Raw genomic sequence first — 18,066 nt, 5'->3', positions numbered from 1 at the left:
TAAAGTTGATGGTGTTGTTGGCTAGATGCTTACTATTCCATGTGTTTGCTTTGTAGGGTCTACGATGCACTCATATATGCAGGGATGGCTTTCTCAGGTCTCAAGCTATGATGTGTGGCATGTGTTCAATGAAAATTGGAGCATTCGGTCAGGTGACTACAATATATACTGTACACCTTCTTAATGTTGGTTGTCATTTTCCCCTTTTTTTTTTATAGTGTGGGTATATATATATATATATATATATATATATATATATATATATATATATATTCATCCAAAAGTAAAGAAAGGAGGTCGCACTCAACGAGCTGATGAAATGTGTGGCAGATTTATTGGCACATGAATAGCATGTCGGCCAAGCAATAGATGTTGTCGGCCAGGCAATAGATGTGAGGAGTGAAGAAACAGCTGACGACGGCCGTTTCGCGCTATCCAAGTGCTTCGACGCGTCATAGTGTGGAAGGAAGTGACGGGTTCTTAAATCACATCACCTGGTTCCTCCTCCTTCCACGTCTGTTGTTTAAAAGATGTGAATACATACACAATTAAAAACATACAATAATTGTTCACAATACATAAAAGCACAAACACAAAATATATCCAAATATATCAAAAGCATAGAATCTGGAGAAAGAGAAGAAAGAAAAAAATGATGAAAAAATGTTATCATTCCATAGCAATGATTACATGAATCTACAGTTGTGGCCAAAAGTATTGACACCCCTGCAATTCTGTCAGATAATACTCAGTTTCTTCCTGAAAATGATTGCAAACACAAATTCTTTGGTATTATTATCTTCCTTTTTATTTGTCTTAAATGAAAAAACACAAAAAGAATTGTCCTAAAGCCAAATTGGATATAATTCCACACCAAACATAAAAAAGAGGGTGGTCAAAAGTATTGGCACTGTTAGAAAAATCATGTGATGCTTCTCTAATTTGTGTAATTAACAGCACCTGTAACTTACCTGTGGCACCCAACAGGTGTTGGCAATAACTAAATCACACTTGCAGCCAGTTGACATGGATTAAAGTTGACTCAACCTCTGTCCTGTGTCCTTGTGTGTACCACATTGAGCATGGAGAAAAGAAAGAAGACTAAAGAACTGTTTGAGGACTTGAGAAACCAAATTGTGAGGAAGCATGAGCAATCTCAAGGCTACAAGTCCATCTCCAAAGACCTGAATGTTCCTGTGTCTACCGTGCACAGTGTCATCAAGAAGTTTAAAGCCCATGGCACTGTGGCTAACCTCCCTAGATGTGGACGGAAAAGAAAAATTGACAAGAGATTCCAACGCAAGATTGTGCGGATGTTGGATAAAGAACCTCGACTAACATCCAAATAAGTTCAAGCTGCCCTGCAGTCCGAGGGTACAACAGTGTTAACCCGTACTATCCGTCGGCGTCTGAATGAAAAGGGACTGTATGGTAGGAGACCCAGGAAGACCCCACTTCTTATCCCGAGACATAAAAAAGCCAGGCTGGAGTTTGCCAAAACTTACCTGAAAAAGCCTAAAACGTTTTGGAAGAATGTTCTCTGGTCAGATGAGACAAAAGTAGAGCTTTTTGGGCAAAGGCATCAACATAGAGTTTACAGGAGAAAAAAAGAGGCATTCAAAGAAAAGAACATGGTCCCTACAGTCAAACATGGCGGAGGTTCCCTGATTTTTTGGGGTTGCTTTGCTACCTCTGGCACTGGACTGCTTGACCGTGTGCATGGCTTTGTAAAGTCTGAAGACTACCAACAAATTTTGCAACATAATGTAGGGCCCAGTGTGAGAAAGCTGGGTCTCCCTCAGAGGTCATGGGTCTTCCAGCAGGACAATGACCCAAAACACACTTCAAAAAGCACTAGAAAATGGAGAAAGCACTGGAGACTTCTAAGGTGACCAGCAATGAGTCCAGACCTGAATCCCATAGAACACCTGTGGAGAGATCTAAAAATGGCAGTTTGGAGAAGGCACCCTTCAAATATCAGGGACCTGAAGCAGTTTGCCAAAGAAGAATGGTCTAAAATTCCAGCAGAGCATTGTAAGAAACTCATTGATGGTTACCGGAAGCGGTTGGTCGCAGTTATTTTGGCTAAAGGTTATGCAACCAAGTATTAGGCTGAGGGTGCCAATACTTTTGTCTGGCCCATTTTTGGAGTTTTGTGTGAAATGATCAATGTTTTGCTTTTTGCTTCATTCTCTTTTGTGTTTTTTTCATTTAAGACAAATTAAATGAAGATAATAATACCAAAGAATTTGTGATTGCAATCATTTTCAGGAAGAAACTGAGTATTATCTGACAGAATTGCAAGGGTGTCAATACTTTTTGCCACCACTGTAATTATCATTATTATCATAACTGGACTCCAAAAGCAAAATGGGAAAATACCAAGAATGAAATAAATATTTCACAACAATATTAAAAGTATTATATAAATACCAAACTTACGTGTATATCAGGATTTTTTTACATACAAAAAATGTATATATATATGTATGCACCACAATGCATCCTAAACAATGTCCCAGTGAAGAAAAAATATATATATATTCCCCTGGAAGGGAAGATAAAAACCGTCCGAGGAAACATTCCCATGAAAAACTCTATGAAGAATAATTTTTCTAAAAAAACCTCCTTGAGGGAAAAATCCCCAATACGTTGTATAATGGAGGAAAAAACCATTATCCTAAAGAAAACGCAATAATTAAGTGTGTGAATTGGGTGCTGTGGTGGAAATGCACTATGTGAAAAAAACATGTACGGTAGTTTTTATGATAAAACTGGAACTATTGAAGCTGAATATTAATAAGAGAGATTACCTAATATTGGACCAAACACACAAGTCTACTTTTATTCTCCTAAAAAGACAGCCATATCTATTTTATCATTGAATCCAGTAGGACCCATGGCACAGGTGTCCATGATCCACCTGGATTCCCGTCTCAATAAAATTTGGTGTAAATTTCCTCACTGTGTGGGCAAAGATACTTTTTCGATTCCAGCAAAGGAAATGACATTGGTGTCTCCTCTATGTACCTCCTGAACATGTTTAATAAGTCGCTGTACCCCTTTCCCAGTGATAATGGACCTGAAATGCTCCCTGAAGCGAATGTACAACGGGCGTATGGTTTTACCTATACAATAAAACCGACACCTACAGAAAATGACGTACACCACATAATCTGTTTTACATGTGATGAAATCCGTGACCACATGACTAATAGCCCCCATCTGTATGATACAATCAATACGATGAAAATTACAATAGGAGCAATGACCGCATGGACCAATAAATCTGCCACACATTTCATCAGCTCGTTGAGTGCGACCTCCTTTCTTTACTTTTGGATGAATACTACATTGTGGAATTCCAGGTCAGCACCCGAAGCTGCCAGATACTACGTATGCCGCACACCACCGGACAATTCACGGTAACAGCTGTGCCGTCCTTATTTCTGTTGTTTCTGTTGATGCATTTGACTGGACTATACGCAGGATTGTGCACCCTATATTCTTTTAACCGAGTGTGGTGGTTTTCTGATATTGCGGTTTTATAAGAATAGCCATGACAGTAAACATGGAATCGGAAGCACCGGTACTTGGAAAAAATTTGCATGCAGGCCGGGAAGATGTTGATAATTATTTTAAGGAGTGTGAAAATTGTGATGAAACAGACATTGAGCACAAAATCTTTAGAATTTAAGCTGATCAATCTGGCAGAAAGAGAGATTAGACTTATTTGTACGAATAACTCGCTGAAATCATATAGCGAATGTGGGAGAGTTCCACGTGGTTTGCGAGTATGGAAATACATTTCTAATTTTGGTGATAACTAGTGTTGAGCTTTCCGATACCGCAAGTATCGGGTATCGGCCGATATTTGCCGTATCGGAATTCCGATACCGAGTACCGATACTTTTTTCGTATCGGATACCGGAATCGGAAGTCCAAAATGCAATGAGCCACTTTTGTGGCTCTGATTGGCTGCCGAAATGACGTCATCATGATGCGCTGTCTGTGCCGGCCTGCCGGTGGTCTGTGCAGGCTCCGGGGGTCTGTGCCGGCCTGCCGGGGGGCTGTGCCGGCCTGCCGGTGGGCTGTGCAGGCTCCGGGGGTCTGTGCCGGCCTGCCGGGGGAGCTGTGCCGGCCTGCCGGTGGGCTGTGCAGGCTCCGGGGGTCTGTGCAGGCATCGTCCGATGGGACTACAAGTCCCATCGGGCGATGCCTGCTACCATGACAGTGATTGACACATTAGCCAATGATGGGACAGTAGTAGTCCCATCATCCGGCTAATGTGCTGAATGTAAAAAAAAAACAAAAAAAACCAAAACATTTACATGCTACATACATACTACATACATACTACATACATACTACATGCAACATGCATACTACATACATGCTACATACATACTACATATATACTACATGTAACATACATACTACATGCAACATGCATACTACATACATGCTACATACTACATACATGCTACATACATACTACATACATACTATATATACTACATGTAACATACATACTACATGCAACATGCATACTACATACATGCTACATACTACATGCATGCTACATACATGCTACATACTACATGCATGCTACATACATGCTACATACTACATGCATGCTACATACATGCTACATACATGCTACATACATGCTACATACATACTACATACATACTACATATATACTACATGTAACATACATACTACATGCAACATGCATACTACATACATGCTACATACTACATGCATGCTACATACATGCTACATACTACATACATGCTACATACATACATATATACTACATGCATGCAACATACATACAACGTATATACTACATGCAACATGCATACTACATATATACTATATGTACTACATGTAACACACATACTACATATATACTACATGTAACATGCATGCTACATGCTACATACATGCTACATACTACATACATAATACATATATACTACATGCATGCAACATACATACAACATATATACTACATGCATACAACATATATACTATATATACTACATGCATACTACATATATACTATATATACTACATGCATACTACATATATACTATATATACTACATGTAACAAACATACTACATATATACTACATGCTACATACATGCAACATACATACTACATACATGCTACATACATACTACATACATAATACATATATACTACATGCATGCAACATGCATACAACATATATACTACATGCATGCAACATGCATACTACATATATACTATATATACTACATGTAACATACATACTACATGCTACATACATGCTACATACATGCAACATACACACTACATACATGCTACATACATACACACTACATGCTACATACATGCTACATACTACATACATGCTACATACCACATGCATGCAACATGCATACTACATATATACTGCATATATACTACATGCATGCAACATACATATATACTACATACAATACATACATATAGACATACAGTACATATAACATAGAGTACATACTCACCGTCACTTGTCACTTTGATCCCCGAAGCCATTGTCCCCTTGAGGAATAAATATCAAAATAAAAAAACACCAATATACTTACCCCGATCCGCAGAAGTCCACGAGGGTCCCACGTCCATCTTGCGTGGAGAACAGCAGCATCAGCTGATGCTACCGTTCTCTACCAGCTCCAGGAATACAATGACGGAAGGTAGGTATCCTTCCGCACTGTATTCCTCCACCACTTTAAAAAAAAAAAAAAAGTCCCTAGTCTCACTTTATGCCATTGCTGCGTGGGAAATTCCCACGCAGCAATGGCATAAAGTGAGACTAGGGACTTTTTTTTTACAGTGGTGGAGGAATACAGTGCGGAAGGATACCTACCTTCCGTCATTGTATTCCTGGAGCTGGTAGAGAACGGTAGCATCAGCTGATGCTGCTGTTCTCCACGCAAGATGGACGTGGGACCCTCGTGGACTTCTGCGGATCGGGGTAAGTATATTGGTGTTTTTTTATTTTGATATTTATTCCTCAAGGGGACAATGGCTTCGGGTATCAAAGTGACAAGTGACGGTGAGTATGTACTCTGTTATATGTACTGTATGTCTATATGTATGTATTGTATGTAGTATATATGTATGTTGCATGCATGTAGTATATATGCAGTATATATGTAGTATGCATGTTGCATGCATGTGGTATGTAGCATGCATGTAGCATGTATGTATGTTGCATGTATGTAGCATGTAGTGTGTATGTATGTAGCATGTATGTAGTGTGTATGTATTATGTATGTAGTATGTAGCATGTATGTAGTATGTATGTTGCATGTATGTAGCATGTAGTATATATGTAGTATGTATGTTACATGTAGTATATATAGTATATATGTAGTATGCATGTTGCATGCATGTAGTATATATGTTGTATGTATGTTGCATGCATGTAGTATATATGTATTATGTATGTAGTATGCATGTAGTATGTAGCATGTATGTAGCATGCATGTTGCATGTAGTATGTATGTTACATGTATGTATATATGTAGTATGTATGTAGCATGTATGTAGCATGTAAATTTTTTTTTTTTTTATTTTTTTTTTTTTTTTTTTTACATTCAACACATTAGCCGGATGATGGGACTACTACTGTCCCATCATTGGCTAATGTGTCAATCACTGTCATGGTAGCAGGCATCGTCCGATGGGACTTGTAGTCTCATCGGACGATGCCTGCACAGACCCCCGGAGCCGGCACAGCCCACCGGCAGGCCGGCACAGCCCCCCGGCAGGCCGGCACAGCCCCCCGGAGCCTGCACAGACCACCGGCAGGCCGGCACAGCCCCCCTGGCAGGCCTGCACAGACCACCGGAGCCTGCACAGACCACCGGCAGGCCGGCACAGCCCCCCGGCAGGCCTGCACAGACCACCGGAGCCTGCACAGACCACTGGCAGGCCGGCACAGCCCCCCCGGCAGGCCTGCACAGACCACCGGAGCCTGCACAGACCCCCCGGCAGGCCGGCACAGCCCCCCGAAAGGCCGTACAGACCCCAGAGAGGCTGTACAAGGCAAAAATAGGGTTTTTCTTATTCCGATACCGGAAGTCCCATAGACTTGAATGGGACCTCCGGTATCGGAATCGGCGATACCCGATATTTTTTTTAGATCGGCCGATACCATCCGATACGATACTTTTAAGTATCGGACGGTATCGCTCAACACTAGTGATAACATATCATTCCGGGAAGAATGGGAAAAAAATCCTATTGAAATGTTCACAAGATTTATTACAGCTGGTTTTGAAAACTAATCAGCAAAACTATGATGCAGTGAAGACAGATTTAGTGAAATCACAAGAGGAATTGAAAACGAGACTAACGGAGAATCAGTGGACACAGTTCAATAAAAAGATGGACAGTAAACTCATACCAATACAAGCTGACATTAAGGCTATGTGCCCACGTAGCGTTTTAAAACGCTCACTAAAAACCGGACTCCTTCCCAGAAATCGCGCGGTTTTTTCCACGCGACTTCACCGCGATTTTACCACGATCATGATCGCGATTTTGCTGCGATTTTCGCATGCGATATTCAAGCACTTTCCAAGCGATTTGAAGCATCGCTTGGAAAGTGATTGACAGGTTGGTCACACTCGTCAAACATAGTGTTTGACAAGTGTGACCAGGTTTTTACTATTGAGGCCGCCTATGCGGCATCAATTGTAAAAGATAGAATGTTAAAATGCTACAAAAAATAAAAAAAATCGGAGTATATTTACCTTCCGGTGTCCCGCGCTGCCATCCCGGGCCTCAGCTTTCCCAGTAATGCCTTGCGAGACCTGTGATGACGTAGTCTCGCGTTGCTATAGCGATCTCGCGAGACCACGTCATTACAGGGCCTTGCCGCAAGGCATTACTGGGAACGCTTAGGCCGGGAATGCAGCGCGGGACGCCGGAAGGTAAATATACCCCGATTTTTTATTTTTTATTCTTTTTTTTACAGGGGTATGGTACCCAGGGCCTGGAGGACAGTCTCCTCTCCTCCACACCGTGGGTACCAACCGCACATGAGACGCTTAACTTCCCGCATGGTGGGCATAGCCACATGCGGGAAGTAAGCGATTTTCATGCATTCCTATGGGTGCGGAATCGCGGCAATTCTTTGCGATTCCGCACAAAAGAAGGAGCATGCTGCGATTTTTTCCGCGATGCGATTCCGCCGCGGAAAAAAGCGCAGCATTAGCACAGCATGTGCGGAACGCCATGGGAATGCATGGGGGGCGTTCTGTACACGATTTTTAAACGTTTTTGCGCCAAAAATCGCGGCAAAAATGCTTAAAAATCGCTACGTGGGCACACAGCCTAAAGCTAGAAAACGCGATAAATTTTTGCGTGATAAAAATGATTTGGCAAGTGGGCAGATTTTCAATTGGAACCAACAGCGATTGAATGGTAATAATTCTGGGCAATCTGGAAGAGGTAGATACAAACGCCCTTATTATAAGAACAAGCAGACCTCACAGAAAAGAGACTACCTAACAACAGACTCTGATTTCAGCTTAAGTGAGGGAGCAATGAGTATGGCTGTTTCACCTGTTTTACAACCTCAGCCTGATAACAGTGGAGCTGGACCGAATGTCCCTTTAGACGGAGAATCAGAAGAGGAAGGAGGAAGAAATACGGGCCGGCACCGCAAAAGAAAACAAGTCTCTTGGAGACAGAGACATTGATTAATTCTCATGAGTTTTCCATAATTAATTTGACAGACCATGCATTAAATGACTCGCATATAGCATTATTGTCAAAAGGTTTAAATTTTTGTATCCCACAGGCTTTTGACATGACCAATTTTAAAATTGGTCCACTTGTCCACGAGTCCATAATTAAGTAGACCTTCACAGTAAGGCTATGTGCACACGTCGCGTTTTTTTTTGCCTTTTCGCAGCGGTTTTAAACGCGCGATTTTGCCACAAAAACGAGAAAAATAAGCATCCCATGCAAACCTATGGGATTCCGCAATGCTGTGCTGATGCTGTGGTTTTTTCCGCGGCGGAATCGCTTCGCGGTAAAAAACGCAGCATGCTCATTAATTTAGCGGAATCGCGGCGATCCCGCACCCATAGGATTGCATTGTTCCGTTTACTTCCCGCATGTGGCTGTGCCCACCATGCGAAAAGTAAGCAAAACATTTGCGGATGGTACCCACGGTCCGGAGGAGAGGAGACTGTACTCCAGGCTTTGGGTACCATATCCCTGTAAAAAACAGAATTAAAATAAAAAAATATTGTTATTCTCACCTTCCGGCGTCCCGCGCAGCCTTCCCGCCTCTCTCCACGCTCCCGGTCCCAGTAATCCTTTGCGAGAATGACCGCGATGATGTTGAGATCTCGCGGAAGTGCGACGTCTCGCGGTCATTCACGATGACGGAGCAGGAGCGCGACATCTCACGGTCATTCGCGCAAAGGATTACTGGGACCGGGAGCGTGGAGAGAGGCGGGAAGGCTGCGCGGGACGCCGGAAGGTGAGAATAACAATATTTTTTATTTTTTTTATTATTTTGTTACATTTGATCTTTTACTACTGACGCTGCATAGGCAGCCTCATAGGCACTATGTTTGACGAGTGTGACCAACCTGTCAATCAGTTCTCCAAGCGATGCTCCAGATCGCTTGGAAAACGCTAGCATTTTGCAAGCTAATTACGCTTGCAAATCGCTAGTTTTTCCATGGGAAAATCGCGGAAATTTAAAATGCGATTTTCCCGCGGAATGGAATTCCGGAATTCTCGTGGTAACTTCCGCGAGAGTTCCGCTACATGTGCACATAGCCTAACATCTTTGATCAAGGCATGGCTGATGTTATGAGACAAGTGCTTGTGTAAGGCGGGAACAGCACACCTGGAAAAATAGTGGCGTCTGGGGACTGAGTACCGAGAGACGGGCACCACCATGAGGTTGCGAAAAGCTTCTGTCTTCACAAGCCTAAACAACAACATTTCCAGGACATGCAGTCGAGAAATGTAGCTGTTTAGTAATATGGCCTGTGGGTGGGTGCTGCATATTTACGCTTGTGTTCCAAGGACTGGGGTAGGGACAACTGAACGCTGCACTGGCACAAGGACTTGGTTGCGGACGGTGGTTGCAAGTGTACAACAACATGTGCAGGGTGGGAGGCATCTTCACCTGCGTCATGGACAGAGCATTGGCGTGCACGTAGAACAGTGGAAATGGCAGTGGTATCACCCGCAGATACTGTTTATCGACCCTGGCGTTAGGCTAGTTAGTCGGGTGCTTTGCTGTCATGTGCCTGAGCATGCTGGTGGTGGTCAGGCTGGCAGATGTTGCAAATAGCCTTTTTCGGGTTAACTGGACTGTCTTTAAAAAAGCGCTAGACTTGGGAACACCTAACCCTTGGCCTGGCAACTTCACCCATGTTGGTGCTCTGGGGAACTGTAGCCCACCTTGTGTCTCTGGCCACCTAACTGCCTCCTTCTGCCTGTCGTGGTGCAGTGGATCCCTCCCACTCTGCGCTGCTGTCCTCGCTCTGAATGTCAACTTCTCAGGTTGAGTCAGTGACTTCATTATCCACCACCTCATCTTCCACTTTCACACTCTCGTCCTCCTCTTGACTTGCTGACTTAACAACATCACTTGTTGGCAATTGTGTCTCATCATCATCCACCTCTTGCAACAGTAATTGCATTTTCTCACCAAATGGGCAGGGAGAGAGGCCAAAATCTATGAATGGAAATGTGAACAGCTCTTCGAAGTAACCAACTGTGGGATCACTTGTCTCTGGCAGTCAGCATGGTGGGAGAAAGGAGGATCACGGTGAGGATTATGTGGTCCAGAATAACGGAGACTGGACCGTGTGGAAGACAGGGTGGTGCTGGCTAAGTGACTGGAAGCATTATCTGCTATCCATCCAACAACCTTTTCCCACTGGTCTGGCTTCATGAGTGGTGTTCCGCTGCCTCCTACAAAGTAGCAACAGAAGCTAGGTCAACATGATGTATGTTTCACCTTGCCCACTGACTCGGCCACTGCGCTCACCATCAGCATCACATCCACTTCCCTGTCCCTTACCACATGCCTTGCCCATTTTAAATTATGATATATCCCTGTTTTAGAAAACTTTGCAGGATTAGTATCACATGAAATTTGCCTACCTCAGATGGACTAATTACAGTGCAGCAGCAATTTAGCGATGCTATTGCTAACCAACAAAGTCTGGCTGTATGCTTTTGACGGACAACTGGTGTAGCATAATATTTCCTTACTGAAAAAAATTAGCAGGATTAGTATCGCAGGAAAATTTGCCCATCTCAGATGGATTTGTTACAGTGCAGGAGCAATATAGCGATGCTATAGATAACCAACCAAGTCTGGCTGTATGCTTTTGCTGCACAACTGGCAGAGTATAAATGGCGTATAATATTTCCCTGCTCAGAACAATTTGCAGGATTAAGAGCAAAAAGAATGTTATTAGCCCAGAGAACTTGAAGGGCTTTAGGTATGAGTTTCAGCAGAAAGGACATGCAATTAACCCTATCCTGTCCTACACTATCCCTTCAGCACAATTTCTCTCTAAGTGCTGCTATCAGCAGTATGAATATTGATCATAATTAGCCCTAATAAGGGTTGTTGTTGCAGTTGAATGAAAGATTACATGTGTCTGATCCCTGCCTATACACAGCTACAACTCTGTCCCTAGCTCAACAGTGTAGCACCTCTCCCTGCTTGGCCTGTGTCTGATGGTATACTGTGCCGAGCATTGCGTCAGGGGTCTTATATAGCCCCGATAACTCTATGTGGCCAGTCAGTCACTGTAATGCCACAACCAAGATGGCTATGGCATTAGTGTGACTTGCAGGCATGTTTATTGGCTGTCTAAAAAGCGCCTAATATGTGGGGTGGGAACTCGAGCTTGCGCGCAAGCATTCAGAAATGCTCGCCGAGTAACGAGCATCTCAAGTACACTGATGCTTGAGCGAGTGACGAGCACTCTTGCTCATCACTAATTTTGAACAATTTTATGTATAATTGTTTTAACATTTAACATTATAAATAACTGTTAGATGAAAAGATGAAATTATGTGTATGGCGTAAATGGCCAATTTCAGATTACTGTCGGTGTTCTGTTATGTGAGTCTATATGTATAGCTAACTTACAGAGGACCCGTCACTGGGTCAGAAGTGTCCAGATTTTACTATTTTATTCTTGCTGCTCCCCTGGGAATTTTTTTTTTTTTTTGCCGACGGAGGTTAAGGAATGTGGGGTTGTTTTTCAACTGGTTCCAGGTATTTGAGCCTTTTAATTTAGTAGTAGTTTTTCTGGTCTTTACAAGGGGATGTAGCTCACACATTACTCTGAAAGCATGTATTTAGGCTGCTCAGCATTATTGCCATGTAAGCTATGCCCCCTCTTACGGGGCGGTATACTATATATTAATTATTGTCAGCTTGACTATCAATATTCAGCTAAAACCTCACTTGCTACACAATCTGACTCCTTTACTATACACTATACGAACGGCGACAGAACTGTGCTGCCAGAAGGGACACAGAGGACATGTGGGGCCAGTGTCAAACTGAAGAACATGGGGCCCACCAGAGGATTTGATCCTGAAGGCCCACCTTTCTCCCCCACTCAAGAGGCCAATAGCAGCTCAAGGTTTGCACTATGAACTCTCCTGAAGGAGAAGTCAGGGCCCACCGGAGGATTCTCTGGTGGGCCAGTCCAACCCTCTGTGGGGCTGTATGGCACACAGAGTGGAGAGGTATGGAGCAGGAACTGACAGGGAAATAAAGGGGCTGTGGGCAGAGGGGGGGCCTGCTATATGAAGTGGCGGTGGACGCTGGAGATGGAGGACATGTGGAGACAGGGCAGCAGGGCTGAAGAGCTGCGAAGGCAGAATGGGGCTGAAGGTAGTGAGAGAAGACGGGACCGTGGATGTTGTGGGGACACAGAGGACACGTGGGGCTGTAGAGGGAGGTAGATCAGGTGGTGGCAGGTAGGACAGAAGAGAAGATATCATGGGAGTGCTGCTGCCGGATATTTAAATCCGGCGGGGCCTGCTCCCATTTGGTTACGCCCCCGCCCACCTCCTGCATGTGTGCAGGCAGGGCGCAGGTGTTGTTGTGGTGCATAAAACGTCACCGCCCGGCCACGCATATCCCTGCTCGCACCCTGACAAGGAGGCAGAGCTCTTTGAAGTGCCAGGCGCCGGCACCAATATGATTATATCAGTACTCGCGTCTGGACCCCTGCAGGCAGCGGCTGCTGCCTGAACCAAGCATCTCTTTATTCCTTTTGTCCTGGCAGTGTGGCTATATCTTGACATGTAATTAACCATGTAAGCAAATAGTCACAGACAACAGATGGACATCTGTCCATCTTCTTTTGATCTACCCAGACATTTATTGTCCTGGGCATATCTAACAAAGGCATATGAGGGCATTATTATAAGGGGGACAATATTTAGAATATGGGAGAATATAGGGGACATTATATGGACATATGGATGAACATGGGGATATATACAGCTCTGGCAAAAATTAAGAGACCACTGCAAAATTTTCAGTTTGTCTTATTTTTCTCTTTATAGGTATATTTTTGAGTAAAATGTAAATTGCTCTTTTATTGTATAAACTGCTGACATGTCTTCGAATTTCCAAGCACTAAATTTTGCATTTATCTTCAGAAAATAAGAAATGGTCAAAATAGTAAAAAAAAAAAATGCAGTGCTTGCAGACCTCAAATAATGCAAAGAAAACAAGTTCATAATCATTTAGAAACAACAATACTAATGTTTTAACTCAGGAAGAGTTCAGAAATCAATATTTTTTTTTTAGAATAACCATGATTTTTAATCACAGCTTTCATGCATCTTGGCATGCTTTCCACCAGTCTTTCACACTGCTTTTGTGTGACCTTATGCCACTCCTGGAACGAAAATTTAAGCAGTTCTTTTTTGTTTGATGGCTTTTGACTATCCATCTTCCTCTTGATTACATTCTGGAGGTTTTCAATGGGGTTCAGGTCTGGAGATTGGGCTGGCCATGACAGAGATTTGAAGTGGTGGTCCTTCTGTGGCGCCCCTGAGGGTTCAGTCGCCACAGAGGTACTGCACCTCCTCCTGAGGTTTGGTACCCCACCATTCAGGTAAGGTGGAGACACCTGACCACACTCCAACACCTGCATCCCACACAACATAGTAGTGTAGCAAAGCACCTTTGGTGGCTCCCTGCTTTGAACACGAAGAGTGCTGGGAGGTGGGTGGAGCTTAGTCTGCACAAGAGAGCGGGAGCTCATTAGGACTGTGTCAGTCTGACTAGGTCAGTCAGTGACAGAAGATCCCCTGAGTGGGATTGATTGGAGGAAGTGCTGCACCAGACCTCAGTTACCTGGGTCTGCTGGCACAGGAAAGAGACATTCAGAAAGCCTAATTCTCCATAAGAAAGATAGTTTTGTACGGAACGTAAGGAGAAGAAGTGAACTAAGGATTAGGGTTAGAGCAGAGCCCTTTCTCAAGTTCTAAGTGCATGGCTGGGGTCCGGTCCCCGAGGTTGTATGGATGCTAATGGTCCTGCGACAGACACCGGAGGAATAGAAGTTGTCACCACTTTATTCCCACACAAGACTTGGGGGCACAACAGCAATGAGAGTGAGCCGGGACTTAGTAGCAAGGAGTCCCCGAAGCAGGCTACAGCTGTCTGCCGTACAAGTAGAGTTCTAAGAACATCTGAAAGGAGGAATTCCAGTGTAACTCAGTACTTCGCTAAGGAGGGAGACGTTCAGAAAAGGCACATATGTTGGCGGAGTGGTGGAACGGAGTACTTCATCTTGCCTGGAGGTTGGCTGAGCCCCAGACCTGGAGGACACAGCACCGAGGCGGGCACCTGTATGCACAACAGACTGTGAGTAAAGCTTTGGAACTACATGCCCTGGTGTCCTCCACTTATTTCTGCGCAAACACACTCAGCACCGCTACGTTGCTGAGCCTGACACCGCACCACCTACGTCTCCTCCCTATCTCTTCACCTACACTGCCCTGGGACTACTGCCCTACCTGTGGAGGGCCACAACATCATTGCTGCACCACACCATCTGTCCCAGAGGATCTGTCTGCAGCGTCGGCTTAACATCTTCATTGTCGAACACCACAGGTGGCGTCACGAATGATTCACTAATAAACTTTAATCATCATCCACACACTCAACATTCCCCTTTTACAATGGACGCCCAGGGCCACGGACTGGGTCACAGCTACCGTGACATCTCCCATTGAAACCAACGGGCCCAGTACCAAGTACCCCGCTGCCCTGGGTGCGAGGGCGATCCATTTTATCTACAGATTGATTGACTTAGCTGTGTGGCATGGCGCATTGTCCTGCTGGAAAAAACAGTCATCAGAGTTGGGGAACTTTGCATGAGCAGAAGGAATCAACTGTTTTTCAAGGATAACCTTGTATGCGGCTTGATTCATATGTCCTGCGCAAAGATTAACCTGCCCAATTCCAGCCTTGCTGAAGCATCCCCAGATCACCGATCCTCCACCAAATTTCACAGTGGGTGCAGACACTGTGGCTTGTACGCCTCTCCAGGTCTCTTGTCTAACTATTAGACGACCAGGTGTTGTGCAAAGCTGAAAATTAGACTCATCAGAGAAGATTACCTTACTACAGTCCTCTATGATACAATCCTTATGGTCTTTGTCAAACTTCAGCCTCGCTCTCCTTTGCTTCTCATTGATGAAAGGCTTTTATTCTAGCGTTACATGACTTGAGCCCTTCCTCTAGGAACATGTTACGAACTGTTCTTGCCATGCACTTTACCCCAGCTGCCATTTGCCATTCCTTTTGTAGGTCACTTGATGTCATCCTGAGGTTGCTGAGAGACATTCGAATAAGATCAGTGGAGTAGTAGTTTCCGCCCTCTTTTGGTCTGTAACTTTGTTGTCCCCAATGTCTGCTGCTTGACCTTTTTGTAATAGATTGCCATTTTAGAAATTTTAAGGATGAAGGCAACATGATGCTCACTGTATCTCTCTGCTAGTAAAGCCAGAATGGGGCCCTTGTTTTCTTCACTCAAGACTTTTCTTTTAAACTCCTTTGGCATGGTTAAAGGTTATTTTTTCATTCCTATTACTTTTCGGATATTACTAGCATTGTTTTGCCATCCAGCTTGTCCTATTGCATGAGGATTGTGAACACCACATCAGGGTTTTTTATACTTTCCTTCATTAAATAAGATTTGGTTCAGGTGATCACACAATCAGAAGCACATTAAGTAGAATGAGGTGTACTTTGGTTGGAATTCAACTGACACTGGAATGGAATGGCTGTCAGACATGTAGAGAAGCTGATTTTCATAAAACTATGCAGTGGTCTCTTAATTTTTGCCAGAGCTGTGTATATAGACCATAAAAAGAAGCGCTAAATAAAAAGGCCCATAAATCTGGAATCAAATTCCAGATTTCAAAATAAAAAATGCCAAAAAAAAACCCCAGCAACCCAAAAAAATGGAATATCCATGGGAGCAGCGAGAATAAAATAAGAGCAATTACTGACCATTTTAAGTTGGTGACGGGTCCCTTTTTAAGGTGTTTTGTGCTCTGTATACTGGCATATTACAAATATGTTTCTTCTTTACAAACAGCTGTTTGTGAATAAGCAGAGCTGCGTTCTGTGCGGAATGCATGTCACCATCATGGGGAGAGAAGCCTTCTTATGTCCTCAGCATTACAGGTAACTAATCAGGAGCTAGCATTAGCACTGTTAGCATTTATCTAAGAGCCTTACAAATCTTCTATTATTCCAGGGTTGGCATATCCCAATGTCTTATTTGCAAATTACCAATTCTGGGACATCCACCATCCTCTATTGCTCTTCTGTGCCAAATGTGTGGCTTCCAGGAAACATGTATTGCCTTAAAAATGTAATTTTTTTTTTACATTAATTATGTTAAACTTTTTAAATTGTTCTTGTTTGATTTGTTAAAAAAAAGTTTGTCAATGTTTCTAATAAACCTAATTTAGAATGTGGTTGAATGATTTGCTGTATGATTCAAAGTTGGAATCCCTGCACCTCTCCTGTAAACTCTCTGCTTCATGAGAGCAACTCTCCACCCAGTCGCTCAACTCAGGAATAGCGGACTTCCAAAGCATAAAATATTCCTAAATCTTCCATTATTTCCTAATTATTAAAAGCTTACAAATATGGCATGGTGACATTTCAACCAGAAATTGCCTTTATCAAGCCAAAATTATTGTCTTTTTATTTTAATTTTGAATTGAGAAGGGCTGTTTTTTGGCCAAAACGTTGACACACCATATGTTTAACTTTCAATGATAATACCTTAAAGGAAGATTTAGTAATATCCAGTGCCTTAAAAGTCCGTTATTACCCTAATTGGCTGTATGATTTCTATATCCTTCTTGTAGAATGCCAATATTTCTCAATAAAATCATGAACGTGCTGAAATATAGATTTGTGTTTTGCTTTTATTTATGTAGCATTTATGCTGGGTAGGTGTTCTGCAACTGCTCATTATTCCAAAGGCTTTTCAGTAAATAAATGCTGTCAGTCTGCACTAGAAATATATCAGTACACAGGCTCGGACTGGCCCATAGGAGAACAGGGGAATCCCCCGGTGGGCCCCTGTGCAAATCTGGGCCCCCAACCCCGCCGTATGGGCAGTACTTAGCATAATTCACTTGATTCTCTCTGTATAGAAAAAGCAGCATCTCATTCATCATTCATTAACCAAACTACCCAGTTTATTATTATTATTATTATTTAGAGATATAGGTAAATTTGTTAATGAGGGCAGTGTAATATTTGCATGCAGGTGGAAAGTGGGCCCCCCAAAGTCAATGTTACAGGTGGGCCCTTGGCAACCCAGTCCGACACTGTCAGTACATATGAAGTTATATCAATGATAACTAAATTATCTGATTCCTTGTACAGTATTTCCAGTATATTGCCACATCTGCTGGATTTCTTTTTACTTTTTCGAAGAATACGACATTATCATGCTATTAATAGTTC

General features: G+C 43.1%; 1 long non-coding RNA gene across 1 annotated transcript; it reads left to right on the top strand.

Moving 5' to 3' along the window:
• Positions 1–68: 68 nt before the first annotated feature.
• On the top strand, positions 69–17,030 carry LOC141058577 (uncharacterized). The gene is made up of 3 exons (XR_012222261.1): positions 69–152; positions 16,676–16,764; positions 16,838–17,030. It is a non-coding gene; the product is annotated as an uncharacterized lncRNA (long non-coding RNA).
• The last annotated feature ends 1,036 nt before the right edge of the window (positions 17,031–18,066 follow it).

This window comes from Dendrobates tinctorius, unplaced genomic scaffold, assembly GCF_039654945.1.
Source record: "Dendrobates tinctorius isolate UK_male_01 unplaced genomic scaffold, ASM3965494v1 ptg000213l, whole genome shotgun sequence".
In the NCBI taxonomy this organism is placed as follows: domain Eukaryota; kingdom Metazoa; phylum Chordata; class Amphibia; order Anura; family Dendrobatidae; genus Dendrobates; species Dendrobates tinctorius.
Note: the sequence above shows the minus strand (reverse complement) of the source record. Positions and strands in the feature narration are given on the sequence as shown.